Source organism: Puma concolor, chromosome C1 (genome assembly GCF_028749965.1).
Source record: "Puma concolor isolate L17-30 chromosome C1, mPumCon1.1.hap2, whole genome shotgun sequence".
In the NCBI taxonomy this organism is placed as follows: domain Eukaryota; kingdom Metazoa; phylum Chordata; class Mammalia; order Carnivora; family Felidae; genus Puma; species Puma concolor.
Genome location: NC_141674.1, coordinates 168,273,418 through 168,285,885, shown reverse-complemented (window position 1 = coordinate 168,285,885; position 12,468 = coordinate 168,273,418). Strand labels below are relative to the sequence as shown.

The 12,468-nt window shown below is 36.4% G+C and overlaps 1 protein-coding gene across 9 annotated transcripts in view; it reads left to right on the top strand.

Moving 5' to 3' along the window:
- Positions 1–12,468, top strand: part of SESTD1 (SEC14 and spectrin domain containing 1) — a 158,384-nt gene that overhangs the window by 83,394 nt on the left and 62,522 nt on the right. The window lies entirely within an intron of this gene.

The window sequence follows — 12,468 nt, the reverse complement described above, 5'->3', positions numbered from 1 at the left end:
AACCCTTGCCCATTTAGCCCATCCCCCCACCCACAACCCCTCCAGCAACAAACCCCTCAGTTCTCTGTATTTAAGAGTCTCTTAAATACAGGGCGAGAGAGTCTCCCTCCCTGTTTTTATATTATTTTTGTTTCCCTTCCCTTATATTCATCTGTTTTGTATCTTAAATTCCACATATGAGTGAAGTCATATGATGTTTGTCTTTCTCTGACTGCTTTTGCTTAGCATAATACACTCTAGTTCCATCCACGTTGTTGCAGATGGCAAGATTTCATTCTTTTTGATTGCTGAGCAATACTCCATTGTATATATATACCACACCTTCTTTATCCATTCATCTGTTGATGGACATTTGGGTTCTCTCCATACTTTGGCCGTTGGCGATAGTGCTCAAACCCATGAAATACGAGATCATGACCTGAGCCGAAGTCAGATGCCTGATTGAGCACCCAGGTGCCCCTAGGTCTTGCTTCATATCCATTCTGATAATCTGTTATTTTAGTATTTCATAAAACCAGGTGGTTTAAAATCTGTCTTGCTAGGTTTTGTGTATTTTTTGGTTCTTTTTCTATTTTTTGGATTATTTTTTATGATAACATTTTATCCGTATTGTAGTTTATATCTCTTATTTAGATTTTTTTTGTGTGTGTACACCCTAGATTTACAGTCTACATCTTTTTTTTTTTTAATGTTTATTTCTTTTTGAGAGAGAGAGAGATAGAGCATGAGCAGGGGAGGGGCAGAGAGAAGGAGACAGAATTGGAAGCAGGCTCCAGGCTCTGAGCTGTCAGCACACAGCCTGATGCAGGGCTCGGACTCATGAACCGCAAGATCATGGCCTGAGCTGAAGTCTGACACTTAACGGACTGGGCCACTCAAGTGCCCCTATAATATACATCTTTAATTAATGGACTATTACTTGCAAATAATATACCACTTAACATATAGTGGAAATTACCTAAAACACTGTATATCCAGTATTTTCTCCCCTTGTTTTCATACATTTTACTTCTATTCTGTAAACACACAATAGATGGCTACTATTTTTGTCATAGATAGTCTCTTTACATCAGTTCAAAATAAAAAAAGAATTTCATCTTTATGCCGTTTCTGGTGTTCTTCATTTCTTTTTGGAGATTCATCTTTTTGTCTAATATAGTCCTCTGTCTAAAAGGCTTCCTTTAATGTGTCTTGCAGTGCAGGTCTGTTATCATTGAATTTTTTCAGCCTTTTTTTTTTCCCTGAAAAAACCAAACAAACAAAAACCATTATTTCTAATATGGTTCTGAAAGGTATTTTCGGTGGTTATAGAATTTTGTTTCATTGTGTCTTTCAGGACATTATCATACCAGTGACTTATTTCCATAGCTCCTGTGGAGAGTTCTGTTATTTGTATCCTTGGTCCCCTGTGTGCCATATATTTTTTCCCCCATTTGCCACCTTCAAGATTTTTCATTTAGTTTTTGTTTTTTCTGCAGTTTTATTATGTAATGCCTTGATGTATTTTATTTAGTATTTATTCTCTTTGGTGTTCCCTGAACTTCTTGCATCTCTGGTTTGATGTCTGCCATCAATTTTGGAAAATTCTTACTTTTCAAATATTTTATCTGCTCCATTTTCTTTTTCTACTTCTTCTAGAATTCTAATTGCATGTATATTAGACCATTTGAAAATTTCTGGGTTGGTGTTCTCTTTTATTTTTCCATGTTTTTTTTTTTCCCCTCGGGTATTTCCTGTTGATCCATTGTCATTTTTTAAAAAAAAATTTTTTTTAATGTTTTTATTTTATTTTTGAGAGAGAGAGAGAGAGAGACAGCATGAGCGGGGGAGGGGCAGAGAGAGATGGAGACATAGAATATGAAGCAGGCTCCAGGCTCTGAGCTGTCAGCACAGAACCCAGCGTGGGGCTTGAACTCACAAACTGAGATCATGACCTGAGCTAAAGAGAGCCACTTAACCAACTGAGCCATCCAGGCGCCCATCTGTTGATAACATTTTCAGGTTTACTGGTGAGTTTATTGATGAGTCATTCATTGTAAACTCAACTTCATCTGTGTTACCATGTGTTTTGTTTGTAGTATTTCTTTTTGATTCTTCGTTATAGTTTCTTTTTGCTGAAATCCCCCATCTGTTCTTGCCTGTTTTCTTGTAGTTTTTCCATGAGAACCTTTAGCATGTATTATAGTTACTTTAAATTCCTTACCTGATAGTTCCAGTATCTGGGTCTGTCTTACTCTAGTTACGTCATTTGCTTTGATTCCTGATTGCCTTTTGCATGCCTTGTTATTTTTTGTGGCATGTTGGACATGTTGTTTAGGATAGTAAAGACTGAAGTAAATAGTATTTGTGCCTGTTCATGGACCCATCTTGGTTTTCGCTAGGTTTTTAGTGGGGCAGGAGAGTTAGCTGCGCCAGGAGTTGAGTTGGCTTTGGCTTTTGTTGTTGCTTTTATTTTCCTTAGTGCACCACAGGCTTCAAATTCCTCTTGAGCTACCTTGTGTTGAAGATGGTGCTAGCTTGCCAGAGACTGTTTTTTTCAGTGTTTATTTCACCCTCAGCTATAGGTCTTTCCTTTGTACCTTGCCTCAGAAAAGATCTCTCTCTGCATTATAGATGCAACCAAATATATAGTCAACCAAAGACTGCTGTTCCTTGCTACTCAGTGTTTGTCTGAGGGGCATTTTCTGTTATTCTGGTTCAGTCTCAGTCTTAGGCAGGCTTTGTGACACTGAGTCTAGGAAGTAGAGCCCTCTTTCCCAGCTTTAGAAGGGCTGTGATAGTGTGGGCTCATCATATATTCTTGCCTCCACCAGAAGATTTTTTTTTCCTTTCCTCCAGCTACAGTGGGGCTGTATTTGTGCTCCAAGGTCATCTGGGTTCTGTTCCCTTTCCCTCAGCATGCAAAGGTTTTTGTTCTCTAGAGGAGATAGAGTTGAAGAATCTGGGCTGTCTCATCTTCATGCCTTTTCAGTGGTGGCTGCTGTTCACGTCTCCCAGGTCTATATCTGAGAGAGGCTGTTTCAAGTTTCTTACCTTTTTTTTTTTTTTTTTTTTGTTTTGAGAGAGAGTGCATGCACGTACAAGTGGGAGAGAAAGTCAGATGGGGGGCAGAGAGAGAGAGAATATCTTAAGTAGGGTCCACGTTCAACACAGAGCCTGGCGTGGGGCTCGATCTCACAACCATGAGATCATGACTTGAGTGAGATGCATCAAGAGTAAGATGCTTAACCAACTGAGCCACCTAGGTGCCCCTGAAGTTTCTTATCTTAACCATCCTTATCTTTCTCATGATTCCCAGGAGGTCTGTGTAGAAGAGCCTGCAAGTGAGATTGAATTCTTCGTGTGTCTGTACTTTCCAGAGGTTTTGTATTTTCACATTGGTTCACATTTGGCCCTTAGCGATTTGTTAAAAATGGTAGCTTAATCCTTACCTGGCTTGTATCATTTCTGGCATTTTCCTCAGGAAAGCAAGTGTTCTAGTCCCATCTTTTCTTGAAAGCGCTAACCTATTCCTGTTTTTCAGGTTAATTGGTTTTCCTGGTAACTCTTGTGTGTTGAAGAAAAGTTGTCATTTTGCAGATTAACTTGCATTATTTTGGTGGTGGTGGTGGTGGTGCTGGTGGTGGTGTTCTGAGGGTTGGAGTATTGTTCATCTCAGCTTTCTACATCCTATGCAGATGGAGTTGAATCCCCCCCCCACCCCCATTTTATCTTGCGTGTCATCGGTTGACTTGACTGTGAATGTGGACTTAGTGGAAAGATGTGCCGGCACTGTAGGGGAAGGCTGCCTTCTAACACCGTTAGAAAAGGTGTTACCCTGATAGTTGAATGAGAAACTGCATCTGAGGGAGGAGAAATAAAAGTGTAGTGAGGGAAGAGAGTAAAGGTTGCCTGAATGTTGCCATGATGAGTGAGTACTTCTGACAGGCAGGGAGGTCTGCTGTTCATGCCAGTTGTGCAGGAAATGTTGCTCTGAGAGAAAGTGAGCAGAGGCCAGTGGTTTAGAAACTAAAGCTTCGAACACGGAATAGGAGAGAAGATCCCTTTTGTGAAGAGTCTGTCACATCCTGCTTAAGCATAGGCATCTGCTCAGAAATACTGTGCCTAGTTGAGTCTCATGCTATATGAGTTCATAGTGACTAAACACATTGCATCTTGGAAATAAAGTAGAAAACAGTTCCTCTCTGCTTAGATCTGGTGTCATAGATTGATGTTTAAAACCCAACTATGAAAGTTTTTATATCACTATATTGTTTTCTTTCAGTCATTGAAGAGATTTAGCTAGGATATTTTCCCGAGTAAATAAGCACTAGGCACTTATTAAAAAGCCTAATATCTTAATGAGATGAGAGTAATTTCAAATGCTGGGTAATGTACTGCCAAGCACATTCAACTTTAAGCGGCAGTTCAACACAGCCATTATATGATACTTAGAGCTATATATAATTAAATTCAACATAGATTCTCGTTTAATCAAAAATTACTTTCCTTGATGTTATTTGGATCATTTGGGCTGTTGTAATTAAGGTTGTGTTTTTGGATATATACTAAATATTTTTAAAGTACAACTTTGTTATAAGTACAGCATTCCTATAAGCAACAGTATGTTTTACTTTATAGAATAATCCATAAGAAAAGTTTATTTATTACCATCTGTCAACAACATTCATCAAATAAACACCTACTTGTTGTTTTAATGACAGCTTGTTTTTCCCACATGATTTCACATTTCCTCGCTCATCATCATTCCTAAATTTTTCTTCTAGATGACTTTCTTCCTGTTTACTTCTCTGATGTTTTTCATCAGCTATTGAATATTCAGCTCTCATTGCTCACCTAAATATTTCCTTATGTATTGTCCTATCTCTGAAATAGGTACCTACCTGTTCAGTTTCCCTTTTAGCAGTTCAGATATTCATGTACTTTTTGTCCTTCAGCAGCATTCTACCTGGTGGCTTTGATAGTTTTTGCTGGTTAGATGATAGTATCTGTAGTCTATTAAATGACAAGATAAAATTGAAGTAGTACGGCATTAACCTTATCCTCAAATTGGGAGACTAATAATCACAAAGGATCTTTACCTTATTCTTTATTGTTATTCATGAGAGTAAAAGTTATTTACTGGCAATGTTAATCAGCCACCATTATAAATTGTTTTCTTCTCTTATCTCCTCTTTTTTTTTTTTTTCCAACGTTTATTTATTTTTGGGACAGAGAGAGACAGAGCATGAACGGGGGAGGGGCAGAGAGAGAGGGAGACACAGAATCGGAAACAGGCTCCAGGCTCTGAGCCATCAGCCCAGAGCCCGACGCGGGGCTCGAACTCACAGACCGTGAGATCGTGACCTGGCTGAAGTCGGACGCTTAACCGACTGCGCCACCCAGGCGCCCCTCTTATCTCCTCTTAATCTGCATCTGATTCTGTTTTTTCCTTTTTCTTTTTTTGAGGCCATACTAATGCTAGGATCCAGGACCAGAGACTTCCTTCACGTTCTGTTGGGAGCACCTCTGGCTCCGTGTATTATGACTTCTTTCTAGTTTTTGCAGAAAGCAGTTTTCCCTTAGTGAAAAAATAACTCCCCAGCTAACAGATACAAGCAGACGTACACATTGAAATAATATATATATATATATATACACACACACACACACACACACATATACACACATGAATCTGTAGTAAATCCGCAAAGACACATTTTTAATTCATATCTTCCACACACATTTTTACTATTAAGTAAAATAAAAAATGAAATGTGAGTGCCTGAAGAGTGAGAGGTTCTGTGTTAGGTTTTTTTGGGAATGTTTTATTAGGAAAGAATGAATGTTCTAGGGAGAATAAAGGAGAAACAAGTTCTGAATCTTTTTATAAGTAAGTTTCTATACTAAAGAAAACCTTCACAAATGTTTTGATTAAAGACAATATGGCCAAATATCTTTCTCTTCAAACTTGTTGAGCAGTCGTATGTGCTAGTTAATTAAGTATTGTGGTGTAGTTATATAATTTGTCTTACTTTAACCTCTTACTTTTTCAAGTAGTATTTACCTTTAAACATTTTCATGATTTTTATTTCCTTTGAATGGACTTGGCAAAAGTTTGAAAAACTTATGTAAGGTAGTGATCTTTTTTATCTAACTTTTTGCAGTTCCATTGTTTTATTTTGGCTCCCTTTGTGCTTGTTTTCTAGGTTTCACATTTCTTTGGAGGTAGATCTGAAGTTTAGATTCCTGCTTAAAATGATAGCTACTTTGAATGTAACTGATTAATCTTTTCTTCAAGAATTTAATGGTATCTATACATATTATTCATGGAGATGAATAGTTGAAAATAATTTAGAATTATTTAGCAGTTAGACAAAAATCAGAATATGATCTCTACCGTAATCCTGAGTAGATCAAGCATATGTTAAAAGAATGATTTTCATAAAAGTAAAAACATGACACTCCTGCAAATATAACATAAACACAAATCATACATAGGTAAATCATTGTCTGATGAGGTTATCAGTAGTTTGTAAGGTGTGGTTAAGAGTTTTTGAGGAATTTAGGATTTTTACAGACAGATAAGATTGCCAAGTTAGATGCAAAACTGCTCAATGTCCTTTAGATCCGTAAATTCTAAATTTGAGGTTATGCTTTATTTCACTAGACCAAAACTGATCAGTTTCACTGATCATAAACTATTTGCATTTTTTCTGAACAATATCTACAAATTAACCTGTCTCTGACTAGTCTATAGGAAGTCAATCAAAGGTACAGACCCAGCATTGCTTGAAAGAACGGTAATATCTTCTGCCCATTCCGAAGATTGAGATAGATTTTCTGACACATGAATCTCATTTCATCAAAATAATTAGTTAGCATATGATGATATCTCTGGTACTCAAAAATTATGGTAAAAAAGGAAGCATATGTTGTAATTAAATCAAATTTGAACTTTCATTTATGAACAGTAAAAGACTTTCTACCCTTTCAAAGAGTTGTCAGGCTAGGCTTACAAACCTTTTCTCACTTATAGTTGCTTAAAAAGAAATGTAAAAATTAGAAAAATAAACCAGTCAATTTTTTTAAAGTATAATAGTTAAAATTTCAAAGATTAGGTTATGAAAATAATTTCCCCTTCTGTTTTTGAAGGTATAGTACCATTTTCATCATAATTTATATATAGTCTTAAAATTGAATGTAAAAATAGATAATTTTGTAAATGGTTTATAATAGCTCACTCTGCATCTTACATAACTGTTTTAAAATTAAAGATCATCCATACCATTTGTTAGATGGGAAAAGTCAGGATTGATTTATTTGGTGTGTATCATGTTATTTGATGGTTTAATGAAGTTCCCTTTAATTCAGTATTTTATAGTATTAACAATTTAGTAAATCCTTTCTTAAAACAAGCTCATTGTATACTACTTCTCTGTTATGCTCTGGGAAAAATGATAAAATACTATAGAATGTTATGGAGAGTGTTCTTGAGATTGTCAGAATTTTGGGGAGAAGTATTGCCAGTGAGTCAGTCTAAAGACATTCTTTAGGAAAATGTATTATTTTAAATGTTTTTTTGAGAAATGAAATCTTGAGTTTATGGTATCTTCTTTCTCCAAGGTAAGGAATTGTTTGATTTTTAAGGAGGTTTGCTTTTCTGCTCAAATGTAGTTTTTCTAACAATCCCTTGATTAGAATAGGTGACATTGTCAGTAAATATTTGAAAGAAAGTTCTACAGGAGATAAAGAACTGGCTAGTATGCTTAATATTCTAATGCACTGATACCTACCTATTTGTGTCTTTTTGAACTTTTTAATAATTCTCTAATTTGCAGTGTTATTTCTTATTAAGTAGTTAAAGATTTTCACACCTTTTTCTGCAGTTTTGGAAAATATTTCCTTAGACTTCTTAGCAATTATGGCATTATTTGTGTGTTTTTATATGAAGAATCCTGGGGTAAAGGGATTAGACATAATATGCATGACCTAAATGTGATATTTTGGACCTTTATTTTCTAATTTTGTTTTTAATTTTGGGGATGATTGCTTTTGGGTGTGTGTTTCCCCCTCTTTGAGGGGAAATAAAACATTTCCCGTGAGATAAAATAGCCCTGACTTTTCACTGCTTCATATTTAAATGTTTTATGAAGGTTTGTTTTATTAGTGGTCTCTTTCAGAACTGTTAACAGAAATATAGGAAATCTTACCAGTATTTTGTAACTTGAGAAGCTGTAATGAATAGCTTAGAGAAAAATCACCTAGGGGCACCTGGGTGGCTTAGTTGGTTGGGCGTCAACTTCAGCTCAGGTCATGATCTCATGGTTTGTGGGTTCCAGCCCAGCATCAGGCTCTGTGCTGACAGCTCAGAGCCTGGAGCTTGCTTCTGTTTCTGTGTCTCCCCTTCTTTTTGCCCCTCCCCTACTTGCTCTCTCTTTCTCTCAAAAATAAATAAACATTAAAGAAAATTAAAAAAAAAAATCACCTAGTGTGAGATTCCAAATTTGTTTCACCACATTGACTGTGATACGCGTTAGTTCTCTCTCTTTGTTTTTTTGAAATGTAGATTATTTACTTTCTAATCTGTTTCTGCGCTTTTCCAACTTCCAGAAATCTCCTTGTCTGCATAGTTTACTTTCTTAGCACTCCAGTTTTACTTCAGGCCTAAATCCTTGCCCTTCCACCCCCAGAAAAATACGGTTTCTTCCCATATTTCCTTTGCTTGTGCATTTGAATTTGCTCTTTTTGTGAAATCCTGTTTCTCTGTGACGCTGGCACTGGAGTGGAGTAGAATCATTGGTTCATTGTAGCTTGGTTTGTCATCTTAGAAGCAGTTGTAATTTATATGCTGCGTTCTGGCAAATGGTGTCATTTTCCAAAGGTAATTGCACAACTTACCTTTGTAAACAGAATGTACTTTTGCTGTGGACTGGAAGGAGGCTTTCTCTTTTCTTTTATGGATGCTTCTCCTGACTCACTTCAGAGGGGTGATACTTAGATACCCTTCTTAATTTTTTTTCCTTCATTCTTTTTGAACATTATCTAATAAAATAGAATCAGTTATTGGTGTTTTGCCAGCTTCTTCTGCACTTCTCCTTGTCCTCAGTCCCCCTCTTAAGTAAAGATGAAATTATTGAAGTACAAACTGATACTTCATCACAGTAGATAGTTCCTTAAGTTGTTAATTTTAAATGGTTGTGATTTTCAGTCTTCTGATTGTTAAAGCTATTGTTTTTCTCCATAGACATAATTTAGCTTTGAGATACCTTTGGTATTGCTACAGTTCTGTGTTTCTACATGGCAGATCTATTTTCACTTTGAACAGCCATCAGTGAGTTTTATAAGAATATAGATTCTATAAAATATTTTCTAATAATAGAGAAAATGAGTCTTATGCAGGTCTATAATTGTGATATGTTCTTGTTTATGTCTATTTTGCATAAGTAAATATCATAACAATAATCTTAGGTAACTTTTTTCTTCAAAAGTTATGTTTCCTAAGAGATAGTATTTTCTTAAATATATTTTATGTGATAAAAGACAGTGACTCTGCACTATTTGCATTTATGTTGGTTTTAGGAAAAAAGTTTTTTTATAAGAAATATTCAGATGCAAGGACAGCTTTTGCTGTGCATAACTAAGTAATTTCACATTTTCCCTTTGGCTTATTAAACTTGAAGTCTGTTACCAGTGACTTTAATGTATTTAGATACTACAAATATATATTTCTACATTTTTTATAATATAATTTATGTTAACTTTTATTATTATTATTATTTTTTTTTTAGTGAGGCTAACCAGTGTGTGTAGAAAGTGACAAATACTCTTCATTGGGCAAGATAGGTCATGTATTAGAGAAGAATGGCCCAAATTAAATGTACAGCATGACAGCTCATTAGAATATGTCCTCTTATGAGCTTAAAGAGACATAGATAGTTTAACGCAACTGCCTTCTTTGGCAGATTGGAAAAATAGCCTGGAGTGAGTTCCTTTAGGCTGACTTCTACAAAGTCAGTGAATCTGTGACAGAGCTAAGGCACAAACCTGGAGTGATTGGTTCCTAGCTCGGTATCCTTACAATTAAATCATTATAATGGTGTTTAACCTAAGAAAGGTATTTGGAAATCATTTGGGATATTCTAGTAAAACCTTGGTCCCTCTGTGCTATTGCAACAATATTTAGATTTATTTAGAGTATTTTTAACAAAGGCTGTAGAAATAAATCAGAAAACTTTAATCTACTTCTTTTTATGAAAACAACTCTGTAGAATATTGCACAAATAAAAAGCTCATTTCCTTTGTAGAAACATATCTTACCCATCCTTGTATTCCCAGCACTAGAACACATAGCTTCTAATAAATAATACTTCTAATCAGTTTAACTCTTTTAAATAATGAATGTTGAACAAATGAATAACATCATTAAAAGTTAAATTATAATAAGGGGGACATGAAAGGGATTTTTCAGTAGACATTTTTTCAGTGTTCAAATAGAATATTGTGTCAGGTGAGGCACAGTAGAAGAGCAGAGAGACTATTCATTATATTTTACATTCATTTCTGTTCAGGTGTCTTTTCAGATGTGAATTGGTGCTTAATTTAGCAAGCAGTGTTTCTTCCTGGAGTAAATACATATTTCTTTTTCACTGTTAGTGTATATCTAGTTAATAGATTGCTAGGCACTTTGGACAAAGGAAAAGGCCCTCCGTGGGAGCTGACTGTGTTTACTCTTGCTCTTGTGGAGATATCTGTCTAGAACCCAGAAGAACTTGCTGGAAGATGAGATGATTCTTGTGGCCTGAACGCCACTTAACATTTACTGTTCAGCGTCATGCCTGTCCTCTAGTCTAAAGAAGCTGTGTTAGAACAAGAGAATAAAATAAAGCCCTCTGTGACAGATTTTTCAATAAGAGAAAAAAATTTTGTGTTCTTTTTATTCTGAGATGTTTATTTTGTTTTAAAAAAATTCTTTAAGATGTTTGTTTTGGGGTGCCTGGGTGGTCAGTCAGTTAAGCGTCTGACTTCAGCTCAGGTCATGATCTCACAGTCTGAGTTCAAGCCCCATGTCAGGCTCTGTGGGGATGGCTTGGAGCCTGGAGCCTGCTTCAATTTTTCTTTTCTTCTCCTTTTCTTTTCTTTTCTTTTCTTTTCTTTTCTTTTCTTTTCTTTTCTTTTCTTTTCTTTTCTTTTCTTTTTTAAACTTTTACTTTTTTAATGTTTTTATTTATTTTTGAGAGAGAGAGACAGAGCACAAGTGGGGTAGGGGCAGAGAGGTAGAGGGAGACACAGAATCTGAAGCAGGCTCCAGGCTCTGAGCTATCAGCACAGAGCCTGACATGGGGCTTGAACTCGTGAACCGCAAGATCATGACCTGAGCTGAAGTCAGACGCCCGACTGAGCCACCCAGGCACCCCCTGCTTCAATTTCTTTGTCTCCCTGTCTCTTTGCACCCCCCCCCCCGCCAATTGCGCTCTCTCTCTCTTAAATCTAAATAAACATTAAAAAATTTTAATAGATATTTAAGTTAGCTTTCATTATTACCTAAAGAGGAAGACTGTGAAATTGAGATATGCTAAACTTGTGCAAGAGAGATCGCATTAATTGCCATTTAAAACGGATGGATATAATATAGTTTGCTGCTGTTAAACTAACCAAAAATGTAATTTGGTGTTCTATATCTTTTCTTTTACTTTTTAGAAAATGTTTGTTTATGTTTTAGAGAGGGAGACAGCACGCGCACATGCACACACACACACTCACCCCAGCAGGGGAGAGAGGTAGAGGGAGAGAAAATCCTCTGTGCAGAGCCTGATGCGGGGCTCAATTTCAAAACCTTGAGATCATGACCCAGGCCAAAATCAAGAGTGGGACACTTAACTGACTGAGCCACCCAGGCACCCTTCTTTTACTTTTTAAATGGAGGAAAAGGCATGCATATAAACCCCCTCAGCTTTCTTACTACTACCATCTCTAGATTTCCCTTTGTTCTCCCTGTAACCTCCCTGCTTGCTGCCTCAGAAGTTAGCTTTTTCTTCAGTCAGCTACTGATAGTTGTTCCCTTCTTCTCTTGAGTCTGTGTTTAGTTTTTATTTTTTTTTTTATTTTTAAAATTTTTTTTTTTCAACGTTTATTTATTTTTGGGACAGAGAGAGACAGAGCATGAACGGGCGAGGGGCAGAGAGAGAGGGAGACACAGAATCGGAAACAGGCTCCAGGCTCTGAGCCATCAGCCCAGAGCCCGACGCGGGGCTCGAACTCACGGACCGCGAGATCGTGACCTGGTTGAAGTCGGACGCTTAACCGACTGCGCCACCCAGGCGCCCCTCTGTGTTTAGTTTTTAAATACAGTATTTGCTACATACTCTTTTTAAAAACATATAGGTATATATGAAGCTTAATACTGAAATAAACACTTGGTTACCCACAGCCCATCCCAAGAACCCAAATCTCCATTCTTTGAAATAAAGGTAACTTATTTGTATTTTA